Consider the following 12576-nt stretch of genomic DNA (forward strand, 5'->3'; position numbering starts at 1 on the left):
GTACTGTGAAAAACACAGGAGCAATATTGGAGAGTGCAGAAAAATTAGGATCAAAGCATTTAGCTGACTGAGCCACTAAAGTGCTGCAAATGATCCCTGAAGGCGGGAAGTCCGTCCTCTGAGCAACCCTGAGCTCAGGTGCTGCAGCTTTTACGCTATTATTTAGTGTAGCAGCACTTTTGTCCTACTCTGCCTATGATCTTTAACTCCCCAGGTTTTCACTGGACTGATTCACTGTACTGTGTTTACTTCAAATTAGCAGTACTTTATTTCAGAAAGTTGCTTATACAAATGTAAGGAATCCTTTGCAGTACAATCTTGTTGGAATTCAGATCTCCTGTCTTGTACCCAGAGAAATATCCAAACCATGTAATTATTTTTGCTCCTCCAGTTGGTTTCTGTACTGATGTCAGTGTTTAGGGTTTTTGTTTGTTTTTTCTAAATTGCGGTTAGCTTGTGAAATAGAAGATAAGATTTATAAACAATTTGAAGTGGAAAATTTGTATAATACTACATGTTAGGAGCGAAAGTGGTCAGCAATATGAATTTAGGTAGCTATTACTTCATAAATCTAGTTTTGAGCTGAAGGATTTAGTGTTGATTAGTTCAACAAGCTGATACTTGTGCTGAGTCAAGGTAGGTTTGATATAAATAGATTCCTATGATTATGTCAACTTCAACTATATATATGCATACATTTGTACAAATGCCCATAGGTGTATACACATGTGTGCATGTATACATACATATATGTGCACATATCTAAATGATTGAATCACACATATATATACACATCTATATGTATGCTTATATCTATTATGATCTAATAATAGTTCTATATACATGTTTAGAAACACCACCCCCCCCCGAGTTCTGAATTAAATGCTCCACCTGTGCCTAGGGGATTCTCCATTACTCAAAATATCACTTTTGTTTCATGAGCTTTTATAACACAGAAAACAAATGTCACTGTTTGTGACTGCAATGGATAGCAAAAACGATGAGACCTGTATTTCGTACTGGTTCTCACGTAGAAAGGCAATAAATCCTATTAATCTCATTCAGTTTTACAATTGACTTTCACGTGTTCTAGTAGTTTAATGGTCTTTTTTTATTTAAATACATTTACAATAATATAATAACTAGTGATTTCATTGGCCATTTATTTTGCATCTTAAATAGAAGATGAGGTGAATTTTGGCCTGATCCTTTAGATTTTCTAAACAGGACCTGCTTAAGCGGTCTAGGAATTTCTCTGAATAGTAAAGGTTTTATTTTAGTCTTATAATCATTCTATTCATTAATTGTCTAATTAAAAACCTAGAGTTTTGTCTACTATATCCAAAAAACCTAATCCAATATCCTTCTACAGCAGGGACCTCTGAAATAGATAATGCAATAAGAAATTTTATTATGGGAGTTATTGACCACTTAAGTAAAACTTTTGCAATCAATGGAAAGAAATAACCATTTTCAAGGTACAATTCATCTGACCTGTTTTAGAGATCTATTTGCAAATAAGACAAACCACGTTCTAGAAGAACAATTGCTCTCCTTTTGCTATAAAAGGAGCCTTGACATCTAGCTCAGATACAGACATCAACGTTCAGACAGATGAATCCTAGCAGCAGAGTCTATCTCCGCCAGACGTTAGGTGACAGTCACTGTAAAATGTTATTCTATATGCATCAAGAAGTAACTTTGAAGCGCATTTAACTTTATTTGACAAAAATGCTAATTTGATTTGGTCTGCAGTTCTAAAACGGCTGCTGTGCTCAACAGCAAGTGTAATTACCATTTGGAGTGTTAAGTTCCATAATTATCTTGAACTAACAAGAAGCACAAGATGGTGTCAATTTGGTTGGGGTTTTTTTGTTTGTTAGAAAAGGCTGTAATTAGGATGTGAAAAATGAAATAGGGGAGAAATTTTGTGTTAACAGTTTATTCAGATACAACATAACCATCTTGAAATCACAGACCTATAACAGCATAACAGAGAACAGGTTTATTTCTTTAAAGATGAAAACTGAAACAGGTCACAAACCTATGTTATGGATCAATTTTGTGCATCTTTAGATTACTAATACTAATTCTGTTTTCATTGCATTTATATAACCTAATACTTTCAGTTCTCCAAATTCAATGTTGCTAACCAGTCTGATTTTTTTTTTTCCCACAAGGCAACAGGAATTTTGCCAGTATTAGTGATCAATTTAGCAATAAGATAAGTTCTACTTGAGGAAAGACCAACACTAATCCTCTTTCTCCACCTTTCAATATCACTGGGAAGAGTACAAAAAAAAAAAAAAAAAAAGCAACAAAAAAACCCCAACACTGTAGAGGTAGTATAGACAGCCTGCAGAATTCTTCTATAGAATCAGTGATTGACACAAAGCTCATTAGAAAGAAGAGAACTAGGAACACTCATGATTCACTGTACCTGGAGTTACTGATTGCCTCTTAATTGGTTTTGTCTCTCGGAAGAGTTGGTGCCTTGAATTTGCTGAAAGAATTTCACCCTCAAAGCACACTAGCAGATAGCAGTCTCCCTTGTTGACCTGAGGCAAGTCTGACAAGAAGCCCTGAGTTACCTAAAGAGATCAAACATCCGTTTCTCTGAATTCTGTACCTCCGTGGACATAGCAGCTCTATCTCAGTTTACTTCACTGTAGTTCACCACAAAAAGAACACACAGTGCCATAATCTCAGTTATAATCCCAGGGATAAAAAGCAGCAGGAAACACAAGTAAATCAAATTAAAACACAACACTTACAATTAGTGACCTTTTTTTTTTTAAAGAACATCCTTAATATTTTTCACAACTGGATAATGGGATATATAGCAAGGTAGTAATATCTGTCTCAGATTTAAACCACAGTCTAGTATAATTTTAGAATTAGGCCTTAGGACAGGCATGGAAATATCCTCAACAGTTCAGACAAGTTCACTGTCTCATACTTCAGTGATTTCTTCTGGGTTCAAAACTCATCAGTATTTCGACATTTAGTTAACTCTTTGTTAATGGAAGGAAGACAAGGATCCCAGCAGGCTTGTCTTCACCAGCTGGGAAGGGGGAAGAACTCTGGGAGCCGTAAGAGGAACAAAGAAGAAACTGGGAAGAAGAAGGGACAAAGCTAATGTGGGAACAAGTCAGAGGCTATAAAATAATCCTCATAATCCAATCCATGGGCCTGTTTGGAAGCATGGACCTTAAAAGCTTGCGGAGGCAGCAGCCCACAAGGAAATCAGGCATACGTCCATCAAAACAAGAGTGAGGAAAAGCCTAAATTTCATTGTTTAGATTTTCCTAGGGAATGGTAACAAGGAATTGAAGTATCTTTGAACTCTGAGCAGCTCCGAGAGGACTGTTACACATGGGCTTACAGCCCATGCCACAATCACACCTCTTGTACGTTGCTGAGAAAAGTGATTGAGTCTGTTACGTTTCCTGTTTGATCTCAGCATAACAGTTGGGCCAAAGAGACAGAAGCAAACCCGCTCATTTCTGAGAACTGCCAAGCTGTCTTTATATAAACTCTTCACATTCAGCTTAGTCCACTTCACTTCATGAACACACATTGCCAGTGTTAGAAGCCTTTAGGAATCACAACCAACCTTCTGTTTATATGAGGAGCAAACCCAACCATACAGAGCCATACATGGCCGATGCATCTGATCTCTCTAGCTCCCTGCAGCAAAATTAAGCAATGAGGAACTGGGCTTACATTCATGCTGCAGCACTACTGACTTCTATCTCCTGCAGCAAAATAAACAACAGGACTTGCTTCCATTCAGGAGTGCTAACTTGTTGATAGCACCAGAGCTATATTTAAAGGTCTTTTCCTGAGGCAGCTTTTCTTTATTGTTGACAGTAAAATGGATGGTCTATGAAAAGAGATTTTTGTGCCACTATTTGTTTGCAAACAGTTGGGGACCACAAAGCAGATTCAATGTTCTTTAGAGTTCTTTAAAATGAGTAAAACCATAAACATACAATTCATGCCCAAAGCAATTTTAAAAATACTGAAAGTGCTGGCATTGGAAACAACGTCCTTTTCCCACAAAGCAATTGATTCTTACATGCCCTCATCTCAAAATGTGTGGAGTCCACTCAGTTCTGCTCAACAGAACTTGTTTAAAGAACTTTTCAAATGAGATTTTCTCTGAGAAAGTCACTGGTACAATGATATCAACAACTTTTCTTTAAAGAACATTAATTTGAAAAATGGCTTTGTGATCATTGTTGCTGCATACAAGGCTGCAAAAGTAACTGTGTAGGGAGCAGGTCATAAGAAGGGATTATTCCCTTCCACTGGGTGCTTGTGAGACCAGTGTTCAGGGCCAGTGCAAGTGTCATTGAGGAGATGCTGAGGGTTTCTTTAAATCTCAGGAAATGAGCTGCTTTGTGGGTAGCTAACTACCTGATGGGATGGTAGACAGAAGATGGAGCCAGACCCTTGTCAGAGCTCTGCAGCAAAAAAGGGAAATAGACAACATTCACAAGCTGAAGTAAGGGAAATTCCAACTGAATAGAAGGAAAACTAAAACAAAAAATCACCATGAGTGTAGTTAAACACCGGGTTGGGCTGCCCAGAGAGGCTGTGGAGTCTCTCTTGGAGATTTTTAAAACTCAATAAACATGCTCTGTCCAGTTCGATCTAATATGGAAATTAACCCTACTGTGAATGTGGGGTTGGACTGGAGACCTCCAGCAGTCCTTTCCTCTCTGAATTTCCTTATCAGTCTACAACAGCTTCATAAAGCACACTTTGTCATAAACCAGCGTTGTTGGTGAAAAATGCCATTGTTTCCTTCCCTCAGCATCATTTCATCCTTCATGGTGGCATAAAGCATGTGCTGAATCAAGTTGGGTGACTAACCGAAAATCAATACATTGGTGGGGGGAGGTTGCAGTTAGTAGGATCATTTCTGCCAACTAGCTCACTAGGCAGCTGTACAAACATCTATGGCTAAAGGAGATAACGTCAGGGAAACTGTGTGGGAAGAAATAAGCAGGAGTGTGAAGAGACCTCTTTCACTGCCAGCGCCCATTTTTGCCATTTTAAGATGAGTAAGAGTCAGTGATTAGTGACAGGTAAAGGTGTTCTTTGCAGCTAGACTGGTGCCAAGGATCGTATTATTTTTTTTAAAGGGATGTCTCATCAGAAAGAATTTAAAGCAGAAATCTGCTGCAACTGTTTATTAAACACTCCATAGTATTTTTCATAACCACCGAGTTGGCCAAATTCCTCCCAGGTAATTATGTTTTACTGCTTGAAGTTCCCTGCTGCAAATGCATACAGATGATGTATTCTTTTCTTTCCCTACCCTACGTATGCCAGCAAGACCTGGCATATCTCATCACAGGCTCTGTAAATAAGAGGTTATTTTAAAAAAATCTTTGCTAAATAACAGATAATAAACAAACCAGATTTCCTTTGCCTTTTCTTTGCCTGAACAGTAGGATGATGATTTTATGAGTAAAGCATTGAGGAAGACTCGGCAACAGTGTTTGTATTTCCCGATGGCACCAGTTTTGTCTTTGACAGTAGAGGAGTTAATTCTGCCATTACCAGTGCCTGCTTTCAAAGTGTAACAAACAGCTTTCAAAATCACAAAGTACACTGCTCAGCAGGGTAGCAGACTTGCCTTATGTCTCTTGAAGCATTCTGGATAGAAAAAGTGCTTCTTGCTGCAGCTTATATGTCACATGGAGAAAGGAAAGAAATTCAGCATGGAGCTTGAAAGCTCCTTATTATGTTGTCTCTTTGTGCTTCTCTGAGATAGGTCAGAAAAGTAATGAAGACTACCAAAATACATTTAGTTGCAATTACTGTCTGTAGCTGTAGTTCCCTGACCCTTCTGATTAGAAGACCTGCTTATAATTACTTATAATTTTGTGCAAATTATGAATGTTACCATACAACGTAAAGCACTCAAAAACATAGCTGCATAAGGAATACTGTATCCTATCCCACATGACTCAGAATTAAAAAAGAAAACAGGTTTACATAATGATTTTTGCTGCTGGATTGGGTAACGTTAGACACCTTTTTATGCTCTTTAAGCCTCAGTTCCTTCTAAACTGAAAATAATTATACTATCCTTTTAAAATTTTTTTCTCTTGCTAACTACCACTGGTGTTACTATTACTCAGGGAAGAAAACAAAAATCTTACAAGAAACAGCTTGTGCGAGCAGTTGAGAATATGTATCACAAAGGGCCTGAGACAGAAATTTTGATTATTTTGATGGAAATCATGACTATTAACTGATAGCATGACAGGCATCTCAGACTTAATTCTATTTAATGTAGAGAGCTGTATCTGTTGTTCAACTGAACTATATTGTGTGTATTCTATTTCAAAATTTGAGGTTGAGTGCCTTGCATAGGATGCAAAGAGTTTATGTTGCACTTTCAGTTTGTGAGGAGTTGTAAAACCCTGTTTTCAATTCCCATACGCACAGCTTTTTAAAAATAAATTACATGTAAGACTTCAACAGCTGTCTTCAAAAGAGCAGTACCAAATCTCAGAGATTCTTGATAAAATCATGAGTGTTGGCCTCAGCACATAAAGTCTGTGAGGCATTAACTCTCAAAGCAGTCTCACTGTACTGTGGCAGGAGACAGAAAAAAACCTTCATTTCTGTTTAAAGAGAGTTGCCAGAAAATAAATCTACAGGAGTTGTCAAAGCATTAGCTTGCTGAGAAACTCCTTTGTATTCATTATTGAAAAGGCTTAGTTAATTATACAAGTCCTATTGCATACGTACTGCCCAGGAGCAGAAAAAGATCTTTAATCAGTTACAAAAGGGTTGGGATTTTTATATCTACAAATAGATGGTATTTGCTTCAGTGCCTTCAGAAAATTTAGGGGGAGTTCCTAAGCCAGCCAGCTGCATGCAAATACAAATGTGTGTGTCTTCCGACAGAATGGTTTCCCAGTTGCAGGTGGACTTGCTGTCAAATCTAGGTGAAGGCCCACTGATCATAGCCTCAGACCTCTTACCTGGGACAGACTCTCAGCTCCCAGAACAGGGGAGTTGTTCTGTGTGGCACTAGGGAGAGGTCTCAGCCTCTGAGATGTGAGATTTCCAGGAATCAGTCTCTGACATTTTTTCCTACTCTTAAAGGTTCTGAATAAATGTTTTAGGTCATCATATTGGAAAATTTTCAGTCTTGCACTATAAACTTATTTTCCCTTGCATCTCTGATACCAACCTATCACATTCTCCCATTACTGAACATTAGGCCCTTCTCTTTTTCTAAAATCCAAAATTCCCAGCTCTCCCTTTCTTTGTAAGAGGACTTCCACCATCTCTCCCATTCCCCATGAAAGTTCAGAAACTCAGAAACATTTTTGGCATTTTCACCCCCATAGAAGATTGAGACCTCTTCTATAGCCATTTAGTCCACTTGGAACATGGACTCATCCCATCATTCTGAGCTTCACCATTGGTTTTTAAGTGATATATAATTCCATTTAAGTAAATAAGGGATGGTACTGCACTTACAAAAGAAGAAAAAGAGAAAGGGAAAATGTGCTTCTATTTACAGTGTTCATTTCCAGGTTTCTTCCCAGTTCATGAACACTGTAAATAGAAGCACATTTTCCCTTTCTCTTTTTGTTCCCATCATTTCAGTCTTCATCGCAAAGATCTATGAGTACATTTACGTAAATGCAGTATGGTCCCTGTACTTTTTCTTCTGTTCTAGGTTTTTATATGATATTCTTTATTCAAATGTGTCTCTGTGGACTTGAACCACACACATCAGTTCAACAGTGCAATGAAATACCAACTTCAGGACATGTCTATTATAGCAGTTTGAGGGAATCAGCATTGCATGAAATGAAAAATTATGGCAGTGCTGAATGAGAGGGAAAATGTAAAGTATGTATTTCAGTTAAAAGCAGGTATTTTAGACTGTAAAGATGTCCAGTGGAATGTTGTAAACTTTTTTAAAAAATATAAATATACATGTTGAACAGAAGACTCTGGGCAGAAGCTGAAAGTTAATTGATATTTCTTCAAACTGGTAACAACTTTAGGAACCATCTCCACATTACTGTAAGCAATGCTTCCAGGCATCAGTCCTCCAGGGACTGTAGAACTCTGTGTTCTGCATGATACTGTGAAATACTCTGCAGAACATTTCTGTCCATCCCTTCTGAGCAAAATTCAGATTAACACATTTTTCCAGTTTTGACTGAGTTGATTCCATGTTTATCCTGATTAATGGAAAGGATCATCCCTCATTGCTCTGTAGGACAGATTATGCAGGTAGTTGAATCCCAGTAATAATTACAAGTATTCATTTTTGTGCTAAAATTTCCTAGGTTCTCTACAGCCAGCCACAAAACACTCTGATGTTCCTGGAAGACAGATTTGGCTTTCTTTAGTATATTAGACACAATGAGCTTTGTTAGAATTATCACAACTCTTACTATCACACTGAATAGGCAATTTCTCATACTCTTATACGTAGTAGTCTTATTAGCAACAATTATTTCAGTAATCATTCTTATTTTATGATAGAGAAATAACATGTCAACAGCTGGCTGCTACCACTGTATCAGGTAATGTAAGTACGCAAAAGAAAATCTATTAATATAATAGCATTACCTGTCTTCCACATGAACAGTCAGTGCAGAAGCATCTGCTCTGGTACCCGAGCTGTGCAGCACACAGGAATGTGCTCACCAGTGTGTAGTTCCAGGGAGGTATGAACAAGACTTTAAGCATATTTCACTGAAGAGTCTCAGAGCTGCGGTATAAATCTGAGGGGGAATCTGGAAATCATGATGTGAGGAATGAATAGGCAGGTTCTTACCAAAAATTTTCATCTTCAGTTACCATGATAGTATGCCTACTAGGTTTATAGCACAAAAGAGTGCTAACATATTGCGTTAGCTTGAGTATGTGTATGGATATATTTGTGTGTACAAATGCCATCTTCCACCTCCTTCTCAAAGAAAGCTTTATAGAGTTACATATGCCACCATGTGTTAAGTAATTTTTTATGGGCTATAAATGACTCGGCCAAGCTGTGAAATGAAACAGCTTGTTCCACTGCACTAACAGTGCAGGCTCAGTGCTTATTGTCTGTGCAGCAAATGTGCAATGAGCCACTCTCCAAACTAACTGGAATGAAAACACATCGTACGTGGTTCTTACACCAATTCTTATTCACTGTGTATACTTTCCTGTGATAGGGCAGCTTTGTAACAAAGGGAAAGTACCAAAATATTCTATTATTTGCACTGCTAAGTCAGATAACATCAGTATTTTTTGAGCTTGTCACCACTTTTTAAACCTTTAGTGTGCCTGGTAAAACTAAGCCTGTATTAGATGTGTAGGTGACATCTACTCTTGAAGTCAGCACTTTATCCTTGAGCTGTGTTTCTATGTATCTTCCAATGACCTGAATTTTTAAAGACCTGCATCTAATTTTATTCATTTACCTTTGAGGCTTGATTTCTTTTTTTCATCAGACCATATGTCCAAAACTCTAACAGGAATGAAAAATCACCACCTAAGCAGCTATTTGCCAAAGCAAATTGGGAAATACCTAGGGGTTCCTGTAACGCAACATGTTCTTTGGCTTACTTTTAAATGCAATATGACTGGCTTTGCTTATGTCTGACCTACAAATTTGGCAGAAATTATATAAATACTTTGTTTTCAAATCACTCTGCTCCTCCAGTGATCAGCAGGTTTCCTAACAGAACAATTACTTTTCAGAAACACAATCTTCAAGTACTTTGGTTTCATCACTTTCGTTTTTAACTCTTTTTCTTAGCAAATACGTTGTCCTTACAATATTTTTTATGCACTTTGTGTAGTTGAATTTAGATTCACAAAGGCGAAGAATAAACAAAACCTACTTGACAATCTAGTTTTCCTCCTTCTGATACTGTGCTACCTAAAATTTATGGATTATATCTGTAATTATTTGATCCTCTTCATTATATCTTTGGGCAAATTTTCTATTATTTATTGCTACCATTCATGGAAGTCATTTCACTCATCTTAAAGTGCTCACATTATTTCCATTATACTTTCATCATTTTGTAATATAAGCCAAATGGAGTTTAATCCATTTCCTGGGGTTTCTAGTGGGTCAAGCCAGAATGTCTAATTTCATGACATCAAGCAGATAAAAAGAATAAATAAATCTGTTGTGATATTCATATCTTCATATGTATATTCAGAGTGAGAAGGTGTAAACTTTTTCATTATTTTGGCACAGAAAATGAGGGTTGGCTCAGAAGGGATTTTGTCATTTCAGACTATATTGTCAAACTCTCAAAAAATCGCATATCAAAACTAAAATGAGATAAAAATGTATTTGCCATGTGAGGGAAAGTAGCTTAAAATCTGTCATTTAAATGAGAACCTCAGCAAAATCTAACAAAATCCTCCCTGGTTTTGTATAGGTAAACCTCATTTTGTGTTATACTGACACGGAAAAAAAGCTTGCAGACTCACTTGTCCTACTTTAACAGAACATTTATGCTATATTACACAAAGATTATTGTAGTATTGTGCAAAATACTTTAGTGAACTGTGGTTATGTCAAATACAGACTTTTAATGGCAGTTTGCAAATTTCTTCTCCCTTTAGCAACACATTTTCCCCTTGGTAAAGCTGCAATAGAATAGACTAAAATAATCAAGGTTCAGGTTGCTCTCTGTGTGTGATATTAAATACTTTTTTCTTTTCCCTGTATGAACTTTTGTCCATCTGAAAGCCAGGGCAAAGTGTGCCTTTCATCATCAAAATTTCAGTGTGCTGTGGCAAGCCATCTTTTATGCAGCTGAATCTGCAGCGTCTGATATGTCTCCTTATGTAAGATGCTAAAATTGTAAAAAGAAGACTGTGAATGTATATTTAGGCTCAGGCAGTGATTTATGGTGAGGATGAAAGGGAGAAAAGGTGGTTGAAGAGATTTTTGCCTTCTGAGACATGGAGCTGCATAGTTCCCCCTTTCAGATCCAGGCTGCACCTATCTTTGAAGTACAGTTAAAATACTAAGAATAATTTCAATCGTCATTTTAGCTTTCTCTCATCAAAGTTATGGAAAATGATAGAGCTGTAGATTTGCATTTTGATACTTCTAGCCCAATTTCACTATTTAAAAATCAAGTTTCTAAATCAAAGCCATCACCTTGCCTCTCAACTGTCACTAAAAAAAAAAAAAAAAAAGAAGGCACTTCCAGAAGGCATTTATCCATCCTAAGATATGTTTAAGGAGGTGCTATCCCTATTGATTAACCCTGTCAGTTTATTATTCTCAACTAAAGCTAAATTTTGGGGAATTCTGGTATTTGAATGAATTGCAGAGAGGATGTTGATAAAATAATCAGTTTAGAACATAAGGTTTCTCTTCCACAGAAGTATAAGTAAGTATAAATAAATATAAATAAGAGATATCTAGTAGGCTGTACTATGAATTAGTTCTGTACCTCTCTTGATTTCCCTCACCCCATTTTTATTCTCCCTCTACCTACCACCTGTCACAGATTCACAGATTCACAGACTGGTAGGGGTTGGAAGGGACCTCTGGAGATCATCTAGTCCAACCCCCCTGCTAGAGCAGCATCATCTAGCGCAGGTTACACAGGATGGCGTTCAGGTAGGTTTTGAATATCTCCAGAGAAGGAGACTCCACAACCTCTCTGGGCAGCCTGTCCCAGTGCTCGGTCACCCTCAGAGTAAAGAAGTTTTTTCTCATATTGAGATGGAACTTCTTGTGTTCCAGTTTGTGCCTGTTGCTCCTCGTCGTGTTACTAGGCACCATTGAGAAGAGTCTGGCCCCATCCTCTTGACACCCACCCTTTAGATATTTATCAACGTCGATAAGATCCCCTCTCAGTCTTCTCTTCTCGAGGCTAAACAGACCCAGCTCTCTCAGCCTTTCCTAATATGAGACATGCTCCAGTCCCCTCATCATCTTTGTAGGCCTCAAATACATACGGGTATTCTGTGTTCGTCTTCATCATTAAAAGCAATCTCTGTAATAATCTCTGCCTAAATTGGTTGAATGTGATATTTATAGTTCTTGTGATTTTCCCTCCATTTATTCCAAATGCCTCTACGGTACAGGGACCAGTCTCACTAAAACAAAAAATCTTTCTGGAGAAATCTCTGATACCCTCTATTGTCCTTTAGGTTACTGACTTGGGCAGCTTCTGACACTAGTGAAACTTTCTCATCTAATTCATCTCCTCTAATCTTATTGCCTCATTAACCTCTTCCTACTGCCTCATTAACCTTTTTCTACAACATTTTAGAATATCACCTAACAGAAATAAAGCTGGTTGAAACTGGATTGGTACAAGTCTATGACTTCTATTTTTCATATTTGAGTGTGTATGAAGTATCAGTGTTCTTTTCCCACAAATCACTTCAGGCCAAGAGTTTTTACATATGGCATTAGTCCACAGTCAGCATTATTTTTTGTCTTTTTTTTTTCCTTTTAAAAGAAATTAATCAAATCTCTGAAAGAGGTGCGCACACACAGTGACCAATAAATGGAACAGAGTTTAAATTTTTTTATGGGAAATATTCCAC

The 12576-nt window shown here is 37.4% G+C and overlaps 1 protein-coding gene and 1 long non-coding RNA gene across 3 annotated transcripts in view; one reads left to right on the forward strand and one right to left on the reverse strand.

Annotated features, from left to right (window-relative positions):
• Window positions 1–8922, reverse strand: part of LOC142604564 (uncharacterized) — a 41733-nt gene extending 32811 nt beyond the window's left edge. The window contains exon 1 of the long non-coding RNA XR_012838435.1: window positions 8626–8922. This is a non-coding gene — a long non-coding RNA (uncharacterized LOC142604564). The remainder of the gene's footprint in view (window positions 1–8625) is intronic.
• The window catches only part of PCLO (piccolo presynaptic cytomatrix protein), a 378115-nt gene that overhangs the window by 346823 nt on the left and 18716 nt on the right, over window positions 1–12576 (forward strand). The window lies entirely within an intron of this gene.

This window comes from Balearica regulorum, chromosome 1 (genome assembly GCF_011004875.1).
Source record: "Balearica regulorum gibbericeps isolate bBalReg1 chromosome 1, bBalReg1.pri, whole genome shotgun sequence".
Lineage (NCBI taxonomy): Eukaryota > Metazoa > Chordata > Aves > Gruiformes > Gruidae > Balearica > Balearica regulorum.